The sequence below is a fragment of the Chiloscyllium plagiosum genome, unplaced genomic scaffold (genome assembly GCF_037043375.1).
Source record: "Chiloscyllium plagiosum isolate Xiang-an unplaced genomic scaffold, Cpla_swu_hap1 HiC_scaffold_16, whole genome shotgun sequence".
Classification (NCBI taxonomy): domain Eukaryota; kingdom Metazoa; phylum Chordata; class Chondrichthyes; order Orectolobiformes; family Hemiscylliidae; genus Chiloscyllium; species Chiloscyllium plagiosum.
The window spans coordinates 33,426,678-33,447,185 of NW_028270154.1; the positions used below are offsets into that span (position 1 = coordinate 33,426,678).

The 20,508-nt window shown below is 40.9% G+C and overlaps 1 long non-coding RNA gene across 1 annotated transcript; it reads left to right on the plus strand.

The window, feature by feature from the left end:
• The first annotated feature begins 4,947 nt into the window (after positions 1 to 4,947).
• Positions 4,948 to 11,366, plus strand: LOC148147510 (uncharacterized). The gene is made up of 2 exons (XR_015759722.1): positions 4,948 to 5,756; positions 8,716 to 11,366. It is a non-coding gene; the product is annotated as an uncharacterized LOC148147510 (long non-coding RNA).
• The last annotated feature ends 9,142 nt before the right edge of the window (positions 11,367 to 20,508 follow it).

Sequence of the window (20,508 nt, forward strand, 5' to 3'; positions counted from 1 at the left end):
CATTTTAAGTTCGCAGCATATGTTCTGAAAACAGTGCCCAGAACTAAGCACTTTATTTGATGGCTAACCAATGTTCTTTTCAGATTTAGTAAATGTTCTTTACTGTTATATGTTAGGCTGTGTTTGTTGATATCCAAAGCAAGTACAGTAGCAGCAAAATCTCAGAAACGAATTCAAGTAAAGAATGATGAAAACCTAACAAACCATTAAGAAAATGGAAAAAGTGAAAACACCTAAAGGTGGAGAGAAAAAAATAAATAAGGTAGATATTTTTAACTTGTAAAAGTCAACATACATATTTAAAAAATTGGAGGTGTACATGTGCAGATGGAATTTAGCAAACACTATTAATAGAGCCAAGATCCATGTCTAATTACTTTGGATTGGTAATGGTACTAGTTGAGCAAGTAATACTGCTGAGATAGAATCTTCAGTTTATTGAAAGAGTGAAGCTCCTGCAATGAGCAAACTGTCCTTCAGTTCATATTTGTAGAGCAATAGCTTCATCAATGGAGCACCTTTCCTCCAAGTACAACCTGGAAGTGTTTACACGACATGCCCAAATTCTGAAATGTATCCATTAACTTCTGAAGACAAGGCAATAGTACAACAGCAGCAAACTAACAAAAGTCAGCGATCTGGGCACTCTTCCTTCAGGACCTGAGACGTATTTGCACACAGTGCAGAGAAGGTGCCTGTAAAACAGTTTACCAAATTCTATCAGCATCAACAGCAGCTATAATCAGAAAATCCATACAGTGCTAGATTATCAACTCATATCCTGCATTAGTCATGAGTTATGCAATGACTATCATCCCTTCCCACTTGTGACTGACTGTAATGTCCATTCAAAAAGGTTTCATTACATTAAAGGAGGACTTCCAAACAATTAATTTTCAAACGCATAACAGTTTAAATAAAACAAGTGCTGCACAAACGGCTGCAGATAAATATATCATGGTAATAGCTATTGAAACATTTAGAGGGAATCACTAAAAATAAAATGAACAGTGTAACTTTAAAATGACTTGTGTAGAGCCGTAGCAGTTTGAGGTCAATCAGAGTAAAAGTGGACAAGATCCATGGTTAACTATAATCCAACCCAAACCTAAGGTGGACAAATTTAAATGATACTGAGCATTCTGTTTTCAGACATTCTTACACATGTGTTCACATTGCTATCAACCCTGATTGCAGGTTAGCTATACAGAACAACCTTGGTTATCCAAGCATCAATTATCCGAATTTTGGATTATCTGAACAAGTTCTCAAGATCCCTGTGCATGCACTTCAATTGAAGTAGGAAAATTCTATTCCCCATCCATTTAATGCATCAATTTTGAGCAGGAATATAGATGCAAGTATGCTTTAATAAATAATTAACTTCATATATATAATGTTGGACGTGACATTAGAATTAAGTCTTACACTTTTTATAAAAAGGCTCTCCAATACTTATTCTCCCTGAAGACAAAGGTTTGTAACTGTGATCCCACAGGAACAACATATGTGGAGGCCTGAGCTGTGCACTCTACAAGCAAGATTCCTTCTTAATATTGACTCATTCCGTTTTGTAAACCCAGCAATTTTTTTCCTCAGCTCATTCTCTGGAGAGTTGTCAAAAAAAGGTGCTTGCACTTTTCACTTCTGTTGCTTTTCTGCAGCGAGAAATCTTCCCTCTCTCTCGTGTTTCCTCTGTATTTTGTGCTTTTCTCTCTCTGTAAGGGCTCAGTGGTCGCTGAGGAGGGAGGAACAACACTTGGTTAGTCTGGATGGTGGGACAACACCAAACAGGAAGATGCGGCCTGCTGTCAAGGACTGAGTTAAAACCAAGGAAAATGTCAGTGAAAAATTTCACAGACTACATTCAAACTCTAGCCAAAAAGTGATTGTATTTGTAAAATATTGTGAATTTTTAAGCAATATCCAGTGATTGAATGAAATAAAAACTCTGTAAACATGCTTTTTAAAGTAATTATATTCTGTTTGGCTTCATTTGTTTACACTCAGATCAGCTATCCAAGCAATCAGTTATCCAAACAAAATACTCTCGCCCATCTTGTTCGGATAATCGAGTTGTTCTGTATATATCCTGGTGCTCAGTGATGAAGTGTGACTGACAAAAGCAAAGGTTGAAAGTGTTATGCCCAATGTCATTTCCTTAAAAGTAGGAGTGAAAATATCCAAAAGAAACAATACCATAAAAGGTATCGACCTTATCATCAGAATCAATAGCCTGCATTTTTAAAATTATCAGTGAAAGGATGAAGCTTGCTATTAATACCAAGAAAATGTGCCCAAAAAGATTTAGTAACTATGGATTTCCTCAATTTTGATGTGACTTTGAAATTGGCAACATGTACAGAGAATTTTCATGCTCATTAACAATGCTGATGTCAGGCAACTTACAAAACTTTCAAATATTAAAGCAGGAGACAAAAACATAAATTATGTCACATTTTAATCATTGTACAGAAAATGAAATAAAATAAGTAAAAACCTTTAAAACAAGATATTGTAATCTGCCTGACTTTTAAAATCGAACAATTATTAAATATTCAGAGAGAATGTTATTCCACGATTGCAAAAAAATCTTTCCCCCAAAGCCAAAGAGATTGTTTGGCAGTAATTATAACTTTAAAAACTCCGAACAAACTGGGATTTAATATTTTCATTTCCTTTTTACAATTAGAATATAGCATATAAGAAGTTGAAATTTGTCAAATTACTAACGCCATGTTGATTGTGTCTGCAATACCTGCAAAATTTGAGAAGTATAGCGTTACAAACAGCAGCATCTGCATTTCCACACTCAACTGCACATGCATGGATGTCGAAAACTACTGATAGTTTTACACACTGGTGAGAGAATGCTGATGACTTCACTATTGTTTCAACGTCAAATTCCAGACCAACAATATTCATTCACACTAAACTGATTGCGAGATTTATTATTATCGTGATTTGTTGTGGGTGTAATTTCCAACGTTGTGGTTTCAGAGATCATTTTAGGATCCCAATGCCTGCAAAACAGTTTGGAATTTTCAAAGTGCCAGCATCTAGGAAGGAATGGGACATCTACTCAGTGTCAACTAATGACCCATTCATTTCCTTAATAAAAAGGAGCTTAACAGGGTATCTGTCTATAACAGGAAGGCATGATACTCAATTTCACTGAGCCCAAAGAGTCATTAGTACCCAATAATTAGGTTCAGTTGTGGAGATGGCAGAAAAGTTTCTTAAATTTGATTAGTTCATATCGACTGTTATAAATTGACGCAGTATATTGACATAAAGTTTTAATAATTGATAAGTCACTCACATAAAAATGCACATCTAGTTAAAACTTTAGCAACTTTAGCGTTGCTGAACTGATTGTGACATTTTAGAAGAGGAACAATCTATTCCTATTTGTTTATTAATTTAAAATTATTTTGGTCAGATACAAAGCAGCCCCTATATGACAACTGTGCCTCAGCACAAAGTCTTTTGCACTTCAGCATTAAACTGTAAACATACCAGGTGATACCATGGGATGGTAATGCAAAATGAAATATTAGACTAATACTGCAGGAGGCATCATTCTAAAACCTATTAAAACTATTGTGGAAGCGGTGCTGAGCAGGGCTGCAAAGGGTTAAAGCTCAAAAGGAGAGACTGAGAGTTGCTCAAGCTAGACGAATGGACATGCTCCAGTCACATAAGCAATAGCAACTACTCAGAGCAATCAAGGAAAAGGAAAGCAGTTCTGGTACCTGATTGGGAGGATCAGTGCTTCGAAACACGACATCAATGCCTTTAATTGGACAGAAACCGATAAGAGATCAGGGATAAAATCAGCTGTTAAAAACAGAAGTTGCTGGAAAAGCTCAGCAGGTCTGGCAGCATCTGTGAAGAGAAATCAGAGTTAACTGTTCTGAGGAAGGGTCACCAGAATTGAAATGTTAACTCTGATTTCTGTTCACAGATGATGCCAGACTTGCTGAGCTTTTCCAGCAACGTTTGTTTTTACTTCTGATTTACAGCATCCGCAGTTCTTTCGATTTTTATGAAACCCAGCGTTATCTAAGCCATCTAGCATAACTGCTGGGGAAGAATAGAACATTAGCAACCCCTTGCCAGGTGGTGAGGTAGGTGTGGTGCAGTGTTTGAGAATATAAGAGTGAATTAGTTAAGTTAAAGAGAGCTGTTTGCTTCCCAAACTTACTTTCACTGAGGTGTACCATTGTCTGAAACACAGACAGTCAACAGCTGTTTGGCTTGGTGCCCAAGATACTCTCTATAGTTATTCTGGCAATACTCGACACTTCAACAGGATAAAAGGGGGGGAATTTTTAAATAATCGTATTTATTTTCTTTATTAATAAGTGAGTAACTTTTGCATAGGACACTTGACCTGAAAGGGTTAGCATGGAAGCTTTGAATAGCTCTGCCCACTGGTATAAATGACTCGACTCCAGGAAGAGCAGGAAGGTTCGAAGTTGTAGTTCTATAGACTATAGCTACGCATCACAGACCTGGAGCTGAATTTTCCCAGCCTCTGAATGACATGAGTAATAGCAAATTAATTAGGAAAATGTGGCAGATTTAGAAAAAAAAAGTCTATTCGAGTGGAGAAAAAGGTCTGATGTTGCATACAGGGTTTGAACAGCAAGACAAGAATCTCATTTGTGAGCAGTGAGGCCCATGTGCAAACATCAACATCTACCTGTTCTTGTCTTGTTTATGTGCGGTTTGTTGTTCTACCATGTGCCAGACAGAAACTAAAGAGTGACAATTACTGACACAAAAGCCAGACTGGGTACCTGCTTGCTCCTCCAGACACTGACACCTCTCACTGTAATGCTACTGTCAGGCTACTTTACACACAGTGACAGTCACACATCTCATGCAGAGGAGGGTGTATTTCTGGGATTTTCACTTGTTTTCTTAATGCTCACTGTGGGATATAAATGAATTAATGTTATTTCTGCAAGTATAAATTCTGATACAGAATAGGAATGAGAAAATACATATTCAGCAAAAAGAAAGCATGAGACATGAATACAGAACAATGGTGGATATATGGGCAAACAGGAAAGCATCTGTTTCCCCCTTACACGGGGACACAGGAACAAACCCTAATCAAAGAGGTCAAAGTGGCCTCTGGATGGAAATAGATGCTGATAGAAGAAAAGATATGCTTAATCAATAATCTACAATAGACTGACGTCAAACACCCTTATGGGAGTCAGAGATAAGAGTTTGTCACGGACAAAACAGGATAAACAGAAGTTGTGGGATCAGTCTTAAGGAAATGAGTGACGTAAGCGAAGCAGGGAACAAACAATGGAATAAGGAAAAATATGGGGATTCAAACTGTATAAATTTCGAGAGTTTGTTGGATTTGGTGTGCATTTTGTCATTACCTTACCTGGTAATGAGACAGGGCACCCACCTATAGGTGTATAAATAAACAATGGCGGATTCAGATATTTGTCTCGGACTGAAATTATTAAAGTGAGTGAGCTTTTGTTTCTCACAATTGGGGGCTCGTCCGGGATTTTCTTCCATCACCGGGGGGAGTGGCTGGCCTTGGACACTGGGAAGACGCGTCCCGTTCCCCATTGAGGAGCGGTCTCGTGTCCCGGTTTGGTCTGCTCCCTTGGGTGACTGATGTGAATCCTATAAGAGAGACATCTGAATCAGACAGTGATAGGAGCTCGATAGAAGATACGGTGACAAAAGGGGCCAGGCAACTCTGTGCACAGACCAAGGTAAGAAAATTGACTTTTAAGTATTGCCTTGGTGGCCGGGATTGAGTTTTAGTAGTTAATAAGGGACTAACGAAGGAACTCAATATGGCTTGCGCTTTGGGTTAGGAAAAAGCCTCCGGGGAAACAAAGTAAGGAAAAGGCAATGGAAATGGAGGCGGGGTCCCTTACAACATTCCTCCGGAAAGTCCTTTGGGCAGGATGTTGTGGAAATTGGCAAAATAATACTTGTGCAAGGGAGAAAGATGATTAAATATTGTTGCTTTGTATGGACTAAGGAATCCATTCTTCGTCCCGCTGTCTTCTGGCCAAAGTACGGATCGGACGAAGACTGGGTTTGTGAATATCTGAGTTTATATGTCAATGTGCGAAAGAGAGAGAGAGAGAGAGAGAGAGAGTGTGAGAGAGAGAGAGAGAGAATGAAAAGAGCTATACAGCTGGTAGGAAGTTTAACCCTTTGTGATTTGGTTTGAGTGAACATTTGTTTGTTGGTGATTGAATGTTTGTGTTTTATTCCCTGGAGCTTGTGTTCCAGGACTGTTTTGAATCTGATTTTTGTTATGGAAATTTAACATGATTTCTTTTAAGGTTAAGGATTCTATTGTGATTATGAAAAAAAAAAGGAATGATAACTCCTGTTCTTTTTACAGATCATGACTGCCTTACTATCAGTTTCTAACTAATCTCTTTTATCTTTACATAAAAGCGATTTATAGAGGACAGTTGAAGTTTCAGTTCAACATTAGATTGTAGTAAAAGCAAAATTCTATGGTTAATATCTGTGACCTTAGATTCAGCCATTGTTCATGCATTAGAAGTTTTTTTTTTAAAAAAACTTGAGTAGACAAATTCTTTTAAGGCAAGTTCTGATTATTTTACGACTTATAGTATTGTAATTGAGCAATGATTGGTCAGGACTATTTAAGGAAACTAATTCTGGATCTAAATTAAAGGACTAAAACTGGGTAATTACAGTAAATTGCAAAATTGGGAACTGTATGCATTTTGCATTTTGACTATTAAATACTGAAGAAATGAACGTAAATATATATAAATATATTTATAAGTTAGGAACAGGCTTTGAAGGTTAGTCAAGCATGAATTGATGAATTGGTGTTTGAAGTTATGGGGAGCTAGAAATATTGCAATATTTCTTTAAAAAAAAAGAAAAAGGGGAAAAACGTAACGACTTATCCCCTTTGGGAGGTACCCATAGGGGACAAAGAGATTGGGTTTGTAAGTGCCCCCTCACCAGTGGGGAGGTCAGAACATTTAAAAAGGAAATGGAGGTCCTGGTTGAGGATCCGGTGGGGTTGTCTGAACAAATTGTTCAATTTTTGGGGCCCAGTCTGTATACCTGGGCTGAATTAATGTCTATTTTGAATATATTATTTACTGGGGAGGAAAAGGGACTTGTACGAGGAACTGCCATTAAAATATGGGACAGGGAACACCCGATTGGAGATGGGGATGCTGGACAGGGAGAGGTGAAGTTTCCCCTCAGAGACCCCCAGTGGGAAAACCAAAACCCAGAGCATAGAGAAGAAATGAGGGAATTGAAAGACCTGATTCTAAAAGGAATAAGGGAGGCAGTTCCGAAGTCACAGAATTTGATTAAAGCCTTTGAAATTAGACAGGAGAAAGATGAGACTCCCTCAGCTTTCTTGCAAAGATTAAGGGACTCAATGCGGAAATACTCTGGAATGAACCCTGAGGACCCAGTGGCACAGGGTCTTTTGAAAGTACATTTTGTGACAAGAGCATGGCCAGACATACAGAGAAAGATACAGAAGATAGAAGGGTGGAGCGAAAAACCATTAGATGAATTGTTGAGAGAGGCACAGAAAGTGTTTGTAAAGAGGGAGAGGACAAGGGGGAACATTTGATAGAGGGTTTGAGCGACAGGGGCAGAGATGGAAGTCGCTACAGGAAGGATGCTATTATTGTGGAAAGATAGGGCATTTTAAGCGGGAGTGTCCTGATCTACAAAGGGAGAAAAGGCAATTCCGCTTATGAATTATGATGAAGAATAGGGGTGTCAGGGGTTCCTGCCCTCAGGGGCCCACCAGGAACCCTTGATAAACTTGAAGGTGGGACCGTGTTGGGAGGAGGTAATCTCCCTAGTAGATACGGGGCAGCACGGTCATCGCCGAATTTTAAACCAAAGAAAGTAGAAATGTTTACACGGTCAATTACTGTTTCGGGGGTGAAAGGGGAAGGATTTACTGTTCCAGTATTTGAACCTATGATGATAGAAGGTTCTAAGGATAGGATCACAGGGGAACTGCTGTATATCCCTGATATAGGAAGTAATTTACTGGGGAGAGACCTAATTATCCTTATAGGACTGGAGATTGAAATTCAGGAAAAAGAATTAGTTGTACAACTGGCAATATTGACAGAGGATGCAGAGAGAGAGATAGACCCTATTGTATGGGCTAGAGAAGGGAATCGTGGAAAACTACAGATCCCTCCCCTTACAATAAATTTAAAACGGAAAGGGGACGTTGTCTGTGAGCGACAATATCCTATTTCCATAGAAGGTAAATGAGGACTGCAGCCAGTAATTGAGGGACTGATTAGAGATGGTTTGTTGGAGCCATGTATGTCTCCTTATAATACCCCAATTCTACCAGTACGGAAATCTGATGGAACTTATCGATTGGTGCAGGATTTGAGAACATTAAATCGGATAGTGCAGGTCAGGCACCCAGTGGTGCCAAACCCCTACACATTATTAAGTAAGATCCCTCATGATCACAAATGGTTTAGTGTGATAGATTTAAAGGATGCCTTTTGGGCTTGTCCCTTGGCGGAGGAAAGATTTGGGACTATCCCCCTATGAAATCTTATTTGAATTACCTTATCTGGGAACACAGGGAGAATTGCCAATTCCCGAAACTAAAGATTTGTTTTTAAAGAAGTATATACTGGGCTTGTCCTCCTCTTTATCTTTCCTCAGAAAACAGGGTCTATTGGCACAGACTCCGCCCCTTGAATTTGCTGTTCATCCCATCCGGCCAGGAGATTGGGTCTTAATAAAATCATGGACAGAGACTAAGCTGCAGCCAGACTGGGAAGGGCCGTACCAGGCTCTTTTGACTACCGAAACGGCAATAAGGACGGTGGAGAAAGGCTGGACTCACTACATTCGGATCAAAGGGCCAGTGGACCCTCCAGTTGAGGAAGAAGTCTGGACAGCCGAATCAACGCAAGACCCGCTGAAACTCAGACTAAAGAGACTTTGAGTAATTGACTATACAGTGGCGATGCGAGCGCGGGATTATTTCTGTAAGATTGTATATTAAGCCTTTTTGTGTTTTAGCATAATGATCAGAATACTGGGAATACTTAGAGTTATGATGCTAGCCCTCTTGGTATTAGGATTTTGTCACATATCATTTTCATATGTATTATTAATGGTTCCTGAGTCTGATAATCCACAAGTAATAGACACTGATATATGTAGCTTAGTAAATTGTGGGAATGTAGCTAATCAGAGACAATACCGCAACTCAGAGATACATCTTAAGTCCTATGGGGATGGCCTCGGGGATGGTACCTGGTATAATGGTCTTGTCACAATACACCGGGCCCCCTTTCGACCAGCACCGATTGTCCCAATAAAAAGTGTAACCCCATATATTTAACGATAAGAAAAACCACATGGCACGGAGCGGTTTTGGGAGGTGGCACTTATGAGGTACAATTAAATGAAACATTTGGGATTGAAATGAAAGCAAATAGGAAGGAGTTTGTGGGCTGTTGTTTTCGAATTAGCATAGGACAGGGAAAAATGGGTAGAATTACTGGGTAATGAGATACAACCTTTCACTCCTCCCAATGATCCTACAGTAGTAAAAATTATAGAGGTAAAGGATTTGAAACAGACCATCGAGATAGAGACTGGGTACGGGGATACAAATGCCTGGGTTGAATGGGTAAAGTATACTGTAAAAAGTCTGAACAAAAGCAATTGCTATGCATGTGCCTCCGGTAGGCCAGTGGCCCAGGTGGTTCCCTTTCCGCTCGGGTGGAAGCGAGACAGGAAGGGCATGAAATGTATGATAGCCCTGTATCAGGATGAGACTGCATGGAATGATAGGAATTGTACCTCCCTATCTCTGATGTTCCCTCCCTTGGAGGAGAAAGATGCAAAAGTTCCCCCCACATTTTCCGCCGCAGTTGGAAATCACACGTCATGTGTGCACAAGCGAGGTACGAGTCGGTCGAGAGATTTGGGGGAGCTGAAATTATGTACAGAGATTAAGAATGTTACCGAAACGGAGAAGGGAGGGAACTACTCAGCATTAAAGGTTCCCCGAGCGGATCTGTGGTGGTACTGTGGAGGAAAAATATTGAGACCCACCCTACCTCCGGATTGGAGAGGGATATGCGCAATTGTACAATTGGCAATTCCATTTACCCTGGCATTTGAGAAGGAAAAGATAGTAGGGAAAAAGGGAAGGGGTAAGAGATTACTGTTAGATAATTCTTTTGATGACAGGATTTATCTCGATTCGGTAGGAGTCCCTAGGGGAGTACCTGAATTCAAGGCTCGTAACCAGATTGCAGCAGGCTTTGAGTCAGCTCTCTTTTGGTGGGCAACAATGAATAAAAATGTAGACTGGATAAATTACATTTTTTATAATCAACAGCGATTTATAAAATTATACAAGAGAGGCGGTTAAAGGAATATCAGAACAGCTTGATGCGACAAGTAGGATGGCATGGGAAAACAGAATAGCCCTTGATATGATTTTAGCAGAGAAAGGGGGTGGTGGTTTTTATCCTTACTTCCCTGATAGTAGTAGTCGGGGTATTGGTGGCCATTGGCTGTTGTGTCATACCCTGTATACGAGGGCTCACCCAGAGGCTGATTGAAACAGCCTTGATGAAACGAATGCCCCTGAGGGGAATCAGACAGAGGAACTTTATCAACTAAATAATAAGGAGATGAGTGAGACTAAGATGGATGAAATCTCTGAAATGATGCTTGCGAATTTTGGGAACAATGTTTAAAAAAAAAGAGACAAAAATGCAGAAGATAACAGATAGTAATGAAAAGAAAAAGGGGAAATTGTGGGATATAAATGAATTAATGTTATTTCTGCAAGTATAAATTCTGATACAGAATAGGAATGAGAAAATACATATTCAGCAAAAAGAAAGCATGAGACATGAATACAGAACAATGGTGGATATATGGGCAAACAGGAAAGCATCTGTTTCCCCCTTACACGGGGACACAGGAACAAACCCTAATCAAAGAGGTCAAAGTGGCCTCTGGATGGAAATAGATGCTGATAGAAGAAAAGATATGCTTAATCAATAATCTACAATAGACTGACGTCAAACACCCTTATGGGAGTCAGAGATAAGAGTTTGTCACGGACAAAACAGGATAAACAGAAGTTGTGGGATCAGTCTTAAGGAAATGAGTGACGTAAGCGAAGCAGGGAACAAACAATGGAATAAGGAAAAATATGGGGATTCAAACTGTATAAATTTCGAGAGTTTGTTGGATTTGGTGTGCATTTTGTCATTACCTTACCTGGTAATGAGACAGGGCACCCACCTATAGGTGTATAAATAAACAATGGCGGATTCAGATATTTGTCTCGGACTGAAATTATTAAAGTGAGTGAGCTTTTGTTTCTCACACTCACTCACATTGAGTGCAATTCATTGCTCACTGCAGCCCTGCTTTGCCTTACCTTTTTGTGCTTTGCCAACCTCTTTCGGAACTTGTGGGCTCACTTTACCTATGCCATGCCTTCTAAAGTAGGTACAAAGCTAGGCAGCCTTTCATGACTGCTTGCAGTGACTAGTCAAGGGGATGGACAAATTGCTGCACAGCACATTGCTACATTAATGCCACAGCTAAAGAACGTGTCAGCAGTGTTCTCACCAAACACACTGCGTGCACTTCAGCTAAGTGACATTGTCTCAAAGTTTAAGGGGAGTATTCCTCAGTTAAGTCAAAGCAGACTGTCAGTCAAAAGGTGTTACCGCAGTCAGCCAAGGACAGTGCCCGATCTCAGTCCAGGGGTGGGGACGTAGCTAATCCTACAGTTGGGACAGTCAGGATCAGAAGTTTTGAACCATGGCCATCCAGTAAGTGGATCACAACTAATCCTGCAGATACGGTACTGGTACCGTTAGCACAAATCTTACGAGGTTCTAGTAGTGGTGAGTATGTTTGCTACTGAGTGCACAATAGGAGGAGTGTGGTGCCAGGGAGACATAGAACATGCATAATTAGGTGAGCAGTAGCGAATGACATGAGAAAACTCGAAAGTGTTCACAAGTGTTCACAAAGAGAAAACTGCCATGGAATTGACAACTAATTTTTGGTAAAGTCCAGCCCCCTGTTACTATGTCATAAGAGATACCAATGTATCCACCTTGTGTTAATGTAGTTAACTAGTCTTAAGCTGGTGCAATTTGGATTCCTGTTATATAAGTCACATCTTGCAACCCAAGTGGATGCCTCTTCTGAAAAAGCTTGTGTGGTTAATCTTTCACTACTTACTAATGTAAGCCTTGTAGATTAGTACCAGAAAGATTGTCCATGGCAACAAATATACCCAAAGCAGATCCTAGAAGAACCAGGTATCAGCTGTAAGCTTCTCTTTCAAGATGTGCCAGCAGTGTAGGCTGCTGTTGAAAGTGAAGGAAATGCCAGCAGTTCAAAGACTTCAGAGGAATTTTAAAAAAAGACAAGAGAATTAAATAAATGTTGCACAAAACTGTTAAAAATACAACTAATTTAACGTAGAAACAGCAAGTCAGAGACATCAACCAGTCAGTTCAGTTTGGAAAAGCCCTAGCAGCACAGCAGCTTTTATCTAGAGTGAAAATCAGCCAGAGCTAGGGAAAACATATTAAAAAGAGAGAGAATCAGCAAGTGCTGCACTTAAACTACAAAGAGATAAACTGAAACTGCGATCCATCTAAAGAATGCGCTTGGTATTGGGCTCCAGAGGTATGTTCGGTCCCTGAGAGGAAGGGTGAAAATATTTATTCCTACATCAACATTTTCAACCAGGAAGCTGATAGAGGACTTAAAATCATGACATCAATTAAAAGGGCATCCATATCATTAAAAATTGTTAAAAGTCACTGAAATTTTTCTATGAGGTTGTTCTTGAAGGAATTCTTTAAAATAGTAGCATACCTCATTTCATTACAATATAAAAGTCAAGGACAGAAGAAAATCATATTGCAAGCAGTTGTTTCAAATTTGTTGTATAAAACCATTTAATGAAATAAAAACATCTCAGACACTGTTTTCAGACAAGGGTTTGAAGGATTTGGAGGAGAAGTAGGAAGAGTGAGAATTGTCCATTTTGTTTGAAATGATGAGAACATACCAACAAGAGGGGTAAAACCCTCCATCTTAGTTCTTTATATCAAAATCTTAAATTGATAAAGAAATAACAATTTAGAGTTTTAATATGGTGTTCACAATATTGAAAATAATCGGTAACAAACTATATTGAGAGAATCTTTCTGATTTAACAAGTCAAATATTAGTTAATTCAAATAGAAAAAGATTACAAAAGAATAAAAGTTTTGAAGACTGGAGCTTTTAATACTTATTAAATTACCATTCCTTTACAATGTACAGCTTTTTAAAAGACTAAACTTCATTCCTCAGTAATTGAAATGTCATCACAATCCCCCCAAAAATTCTTAAAGCTGGAAATTCTGAGAGATTATATAATTGAATTGAAACTGTAACTCAAATTTAAAAGGGAAAAGGCTGAAGATGCAGCAAATTTTGAATTATAAAGCTTTCAGAATCTGAAGCAAGCAATTTAGTTCAAACAAAGTCATGGACAAAATTATTTCACCTCCAGGCAGACTCAAGGTCATTTAAACTTTAAACTGAGAATTAGGTTGGCCAAATGAAACATACAATTCATGTGAATTGCTTCAGCTCTCCACACTGAATCACAAATAGAACAAGTGATCACACTATGGGATTATTAGCAGATCATGAACTAACTTCAGACAAAAGGTTAAAGAGGATACTGATACCTTTGATGATGTCTTAAAATAAATTAGTTGTAAAATGCTATTAAGAATCAATTGTATTACTGAAAGAGCAAGATTCAATAAATGAATACAGTATCTAGGGGAACCTGTTGACAATTTCAATGAGTTGGATATATTGTCTGCATGTTATAAATATAGAGCATTATTAATCGGTACTAATTATTAACAAACATGTCAGAATTTCTAATTCATCTCTTTCAGATTTCTTACAATTGAAGGAAGATGTCACATTAGTAAATGGTATCCAAATTGTGTTCGAAGTTGGAATTTGAAATAACTACAGAAATACCTGTGGAACAGAAGGACAAATTCACCACTGAAGACTATCAGCACTCAATTCCTAAATACACAGACTTGTCAATCACACAATTCAATAGAGACATGGCTAGAGAAATCCACCCCCAGTCCACCATCAATGAGAGTCTATTTACTATTAAAATTCAATGTTTTTAAACAAAAATAAACTTGATGTCAACAGCAGGTTCCAGCAGCCTCCATTGAACAAACATTGACACTGCATTTGGAGATTGCTTTTTGGGATGGTGACCTCCCCCAGAAATCTTCCACTATGCTATAACTAATATTACAAGGTAATGTGTCTTCTGGGCAATGTATTACTACATGGTGAGATGAGAATACAAGACCAGGGTGTACACAATATTGAAGCATCTCCAGGTTGAAGGAACTAATCTTGATGAGAAAGGGGAATTCTTCAATGAAACAATTCTTTTCCTGAGCTATTTCATTGAAAAGATGGCAGAAAGCCAAATTTACAGAAGGCAACATTGCATAAAGAGTTTCCTTTTCCAAATCAGTGGATGATTTACAAAAGTGTTTAGGCAGTGTAAATCGGCCGGTGAAATTCTTGGCTTATTTGAGAGCCATGACTAAATCCTTGAAACAGTTATTAAAAACAAAGTTCACAAGGTTGTTGGAATACAATTTAAGAAGCTATTTTTCAAAGAATCAAAGACTTGCTGATTTCCCCAGACTTTTAAGTCTAATATGATCTATCATTCCCAACTTTCATTGCAGTAAGTGTTTCAGCCAGTTATAGACTCAGTGTTCTTTCAAGAACTACCAGAAGGTCTACAGGAACCAATATATTATCTGACACCTGAAATTCGCAGGTGCATGTAAAAGATTTTCAGATGAGATACTCAAAGTTCTCATAGAAATGGACCATAAACCACTGGAAGCCCTCTTAGATGTGGAAGAATTGGTGAAGAAGTCTTCATGGATATGGAAATTATGTGGTTTGCTTATGAGGCCAAATACATACAAGAGAAGCTGTAAACCAGAGCAATTGTGGGCAACCTTATAATGCTGGATGAATACTTTGTTGGTGAGCTTAATTCATATAACCAAGCTTAATTCATATAACTTAATTAATATTGGATTTGGTACTTGGTAACAAACCGGGACAAGTGATGGGCTTGTTTGTGGGTGAGCATTTTGGTGATGGTGACCACAATTCTGTGACTTTCACCTTGGTTATGGAGAGAGATAGGTGCATGCAACAGGGCAGGTTTTACAATTGGGGGAAGGGTAAATACGATGCTGCAAGACAGGATCTGAGAAGCATAAATTGGGAGCATAGGCTGTCAGGGAAGGATGTCGTTGAAATGTGGAACTTTTTCAAGGAACAGATATGATGTGTCCTTGATATGTATGTACCTGTCAGGCAGGAAAGAGATGGTCGTGTGAGGGAACCTTGGTTGACGAGGGAGGTTGAATGTCTTGCAAGGAGGAAGAAGGAGGCTTACATAAGGTTGAGGAAACAAGGTTCAGACAGAGCATTGGAGGGATACAGGATAGCCAGGAGGGAGCTGAAGAAAGGGATTAGGAGAGCTAAGAGAGGGCATAAAAAATCTTTGGCGGGTAGGATCAAGGATAACCCCAAGGCCTTTTATGCGCATGTGAGAAACATGAGAATGACGAGAACGAGGGTAGGTCCAATCAAGGAAGTAGTGGGAGACTGTGTATTGAGCCGGAAGAGATAGGAGAGGTCTTGAATGAGTACTTTTCTTCAGTATTTACAAATGAGAGAGACCGCATTGTTGAAGAGGAGAGTATGAAATGGACTGGTAAGCTAGAGGAGATACTTGTTAGGAAGGAAGATGTGTTGGGCATTTTGAAAAATTTGAGGATAGACAAGTCCCCTGGGCCTGACGGGATATATCCTAGGATTATGTGGGAAACAAGAGAGGAAATTGCAGAACCGTTGGCAATGATCTTTTCATCTTCACTGTCAATGGGGGTGTGCCAGGGGAGTGGAAAGTGGCGAATGTCATGCCCCTGTTCAAAAAAGGGAATAGGGATAACCCTGGGAATTACAGGCCAGTTAGTCTTATTTCGGTGATAGGCATAGTAATGGAAAGGGTACTGAGGGATAGGATTTATGAGTTGAAAATGTGTTGCTGGAAAAGCGCAGCAGGTCAGGCAGCATCCAAGGAACAGGAGAATCGACGTTTCGGGCATAAGGGCTTATGCCCGAAATATAAATTCTCCTGTTCCTTGGATGCTGCCTGACCTGCTGCGCTTTTCCAGCAACACATTTTCAGCTCTGATCTCCAGCATCTGCAGCCCTCACTTTCTCCATAGGATTTATGAGTATCTGGAAAGACATTGCTTGATTAGGGACAGCCAGCACGGATTTGTAAGTCTTGCCTTACAAGTCTTATTTAATTCTTTGAGGAGGTGACCAAGCATGTAGATGAGGGTAGAGTAGTGGATGTAGTGTACAGGATTTTAGTAAGGCATTTGATAAGGTTCCCCATGGTAGGCTTATGCAGAAAGTCAGGAGGCATGGGATAGAGGGAAGTTTGGCCAGTTGGATAGAGAACTGGCTAACCGGTCGAAGTCAGAGAGTGGTAGTAGATGGTAAATATTCAGCCTGGAGCCCAGATACAAGTGGAGTTCCGCAGGGATGATTTCTGGGTCCTCTGCTGTTTGTAATTTTTATTAATGACTTGGAAGAGGGAGTCGAAGGATGGGTCAGTGAATTTGCAGACGATATGAAGATTGGTGGAGTTGAGGATAGTGAGGAGGGCTGTGGTCAGCTGCAAAGGGACTTAGATATGATGCAGAGCTGGTCTGAGGAGTGGCAGATGGAGTTCAACCCTGTCAAGTGTGAGGTTGTCTATTTTGGAAGGACAAATAAGAATGCGGAATACAGGGTTAACGGTAGGGTTCTTAGTAAGGTGGAGGAGCAGAGGGATCTTGGGGTCTATGTTCATAGATCTTTGAAAGTTGCCACTCAGGTGGATAGAGCTTGTAGGAGAAAGTGAGGTCTGCAGATGCTGGAGATCAAAGTTGAAACTTTATTGCTGGAACAGCACAGCAGGTCAGGCAGCATCCAGGGAACAGGAGATTCGACGTTTCGGGCACAGGCCCTTCTTCAGGAATGAGCAGAGAGTGTTCAGCAGGAGAAGATAAAAGGTAAGGAGGAGGGACTTGGAGGAGGGGCGTTGGAAATGTGATAGGTGGAAAGAGGTCAAGGTGAGGGTGATAGGTCGGAGTAGGATGGAGGCGGAGAGGTCAAGAAGAAGACTGCAGGTCAGGAAGGCGGTGCCGGGCTGGAGGGATCCGGCTGAGACAAGGTGGGGGGAGGGGGGATGAAGAAACTGGTGAAGTCCAAGTTCATCCCCTGCGGTTGGAGGGTTCCCAGTCGGAAGATAAGACGCTCCTCCTCCGACCGTCGGGTTGTTGTGGTTTGGCGGTGGATGAGTCCAATGACCTGCATATCCTCGGTGGAGTGGGAGGGGGAGTTGAAATGCTGTGCTACAGGTTGGTTGGGTTGGTTCGTCCGGGTGGCCCAGAGGTGCTCTCTGAATCGCTCCGCAAGTAGGCGGCCTGTCTCCCCAATATAGAGGAGGCCACACCGGCTGCAGCGGATGCAGTAGATGATGTGGGTGGAGGTGCAGGTGAATCTGTGGCGGATATGGAAGTTTCCTTTGGGGCCTTGGAGAGAAGTGAGGGGGGAGGTGTGGGCGCAAGTGTTGCACCTCCTGCGGTTGCAAGGGAAGGTGCCGGGAGTGGAGGTTGGGTCGGTGGGGTGTGTGGATCTGACAAGGGAGTCGCGGAGGGAGTGGTCTCTACGGAAAGCTGATAGGGGAGGGGAGGGAAATATATCCTTGGTGCTGGGGTCTGTTTGGAGGTGGCGGAAGTGACGGCGAATGATGCGCTGTACATGGAGATTGGTGGGGTGGTAGGTGAGGACCAGTGGGGTTCTGTCCTGGTGGCGGTTGGAGGGGCGGGGCTCAAGGGCGGAGGAGCGGGAAGTGGAGGAGATGCGGTGGAGGGCACCGTCGACCACGTCGGGGGGGAAATTGCGGTCCTTGAAGAAGGAGGCCATCTGTGTTGTACGTATTTTGAACTGGTCCTCCTGGGAGCAGATGCGGCGGAGAGCTTGTAAGAAGGCCTATGGTGTATGAGCGTTCATTAGCAGAGGGATTGAATTCAAGAGTCGTGAGGTGATGTTGCAGCTGTTCAGGACCTTGGTAAGGCCACATTTGGAGAACTGTGTGCAGTTCTGGTCACCTCATTTTAGGAAAGATGTGGAAGCTTTGGAGAGGGTGCAGAGAAGATTTACCAGGATGTTGCATGGAATGGAGAATAGTCGTACGAGGATAGGTTGAGAGTGCTAGGCCTTTTCTCATTGGAATGGCGAAGGATGAGGGGTGACTTGATAGAGGTTTATAAGATGATCAGGGGAATAGATAGAGTAGACAGTCAGAGACTTTTTCCCCGGGTACAACAGAGTGTTACAAGGGGACCTAAATTTAAGGTGAAGGGTGGAAGGTATAGGGGGGATGTCAGGAGTAGGTTCTTTACCCAGAGAGTGGTGTGCGCATGGAATGCGCTACCTGTGGGAGTGGCAGAGTCAGAATCATTGGTGACCTTTAAGCGGCAATTGGATAGGTACATGGATAGGTGCTTAAGCTAGGACAAATATTCGGCACAACATCGTGGGCCGAATGGCCTGTGCTGTGCTGTATTGTTCTATGTTCTATGTTCAAGCCACCCAAGCAGTGGCCAGCAAAGCAGACTCACATTAAATCAGACAGGATAAAGAAAATTACCCAAAGCATATCACCATCCACCCAATGTTAACTCAAAATAATGACAAACATGTCTATTTTTACAATCTACATATTTGGAATTATAAAATAGAAGCTGATGTGAGCTTTCGGTGAATAATTTAAATTTAACATACAGATCGTTCTGCTATAACATGCGTTTCGTCAACGTGCATTCACTGTAATGTGATTGATGAATTTGGGACGCTGTTTCTAAAGTGCAAATTTTTAAAACCTGTGTTGGCTGTAACACAATTACATCACCAATATTTTAAATGCTGTTTTGAAAGCGCGATTTTTCTACAATGCAGGGTTGCACAAAGACGCAACCCATGGCGTTATAGAAGAACTAACGGCACATGCTTAAACATTTATATAATGGGCTAAACAACAGAAAAGAAAATGTTAGAAGGGGGTTGTTATACTAGGAGTGCTGACCTGAAAAGAATCATTTGAAGCATCAAAATAGCTCCATCCGCTGATACGTAAGTGGCTATCTCTGGAGGAAGTTGAAGTGCTTTAAGTAGTAGTTTAAGCCAGTCAGTTTTACAGTCTATGGCCATGAAGCATAGACTTATTTATTTGTTGGGAAATAATAATGACATGAAGTAAGAAACAATGTAATTAACCAGTCTTAAGCTAATGTAACCTGTTATCTCACTATTTGTAATAAAGTAATTGTTATTGAATTAATTTACACGTCTCTTCTTCTGAAAACTCAGTGGTTAATTCTTCACCATCTCATGCTTAGTTTATTCTGTCAATGAGATTTAGAAGAAGGGTTGGTGACAGTAAACTACTCAAAGAAGATCCTGTCAGAATCAAATAGCAGCTGTGGACATTTTTAACATTATGTAGGAAATGGGAATATTTAGCATGATAACCTACAGATGACATTTCCTGAAACAAATTTGGTTTTAGAAAATATTTTAAAAAGCATTTTATCTGCAATTTCTATATTGTCTGGAGATATAAATTTAATGGATGGATAACAACAAAGAGACCTAGGAGCACGCTACACAGTTCCTTGAAAGTGCAGACAGGGTGGTGAAGTGGGCATTTTGTACGCTTGCCTTTACTAGTCAGTGTACTGAATATAAGAAGAGAAAATTAGGTCTGCAGATGCTGGAGATCAGAGATGGAAATGTGTTGCTGGAGAAGCGCAGCAGGTCAGGCAGCATCTAGGGAACAGGAGAATCGACGTTTCGGGCATTAGCCCTTCTTCAGGATGCAGTGGATGCAGTAAATAATGTGTGTGGAGGTGCAGGTGGATTTGTGACGGATGCATCTCCTCCACTTCCCGCTCCCCTGCCTTGAACCCCGCCCCTCCAATCGCCACCAGGACAGAACCCCACTGGTCTTCACCTACCACCCCACCAACCTCCAGATAAATCGTATCAATCTTCGCCATTTCCGCCACCTCCAAACAGACCCCATCACCAAGGATATATTTCCCTCCCCTCCCCTATCAGCATTCCGGAAAGACCACTCCCTCCGTGACTCCCTCGTCAGGTCCACACTCCCCACCAACCCAACCTCCACTCCCGGCACCTTCCCCTGCAACCGCAAGAAATTCAAAACTTGCGCCCACACCTCCCCCCTCACTTCTC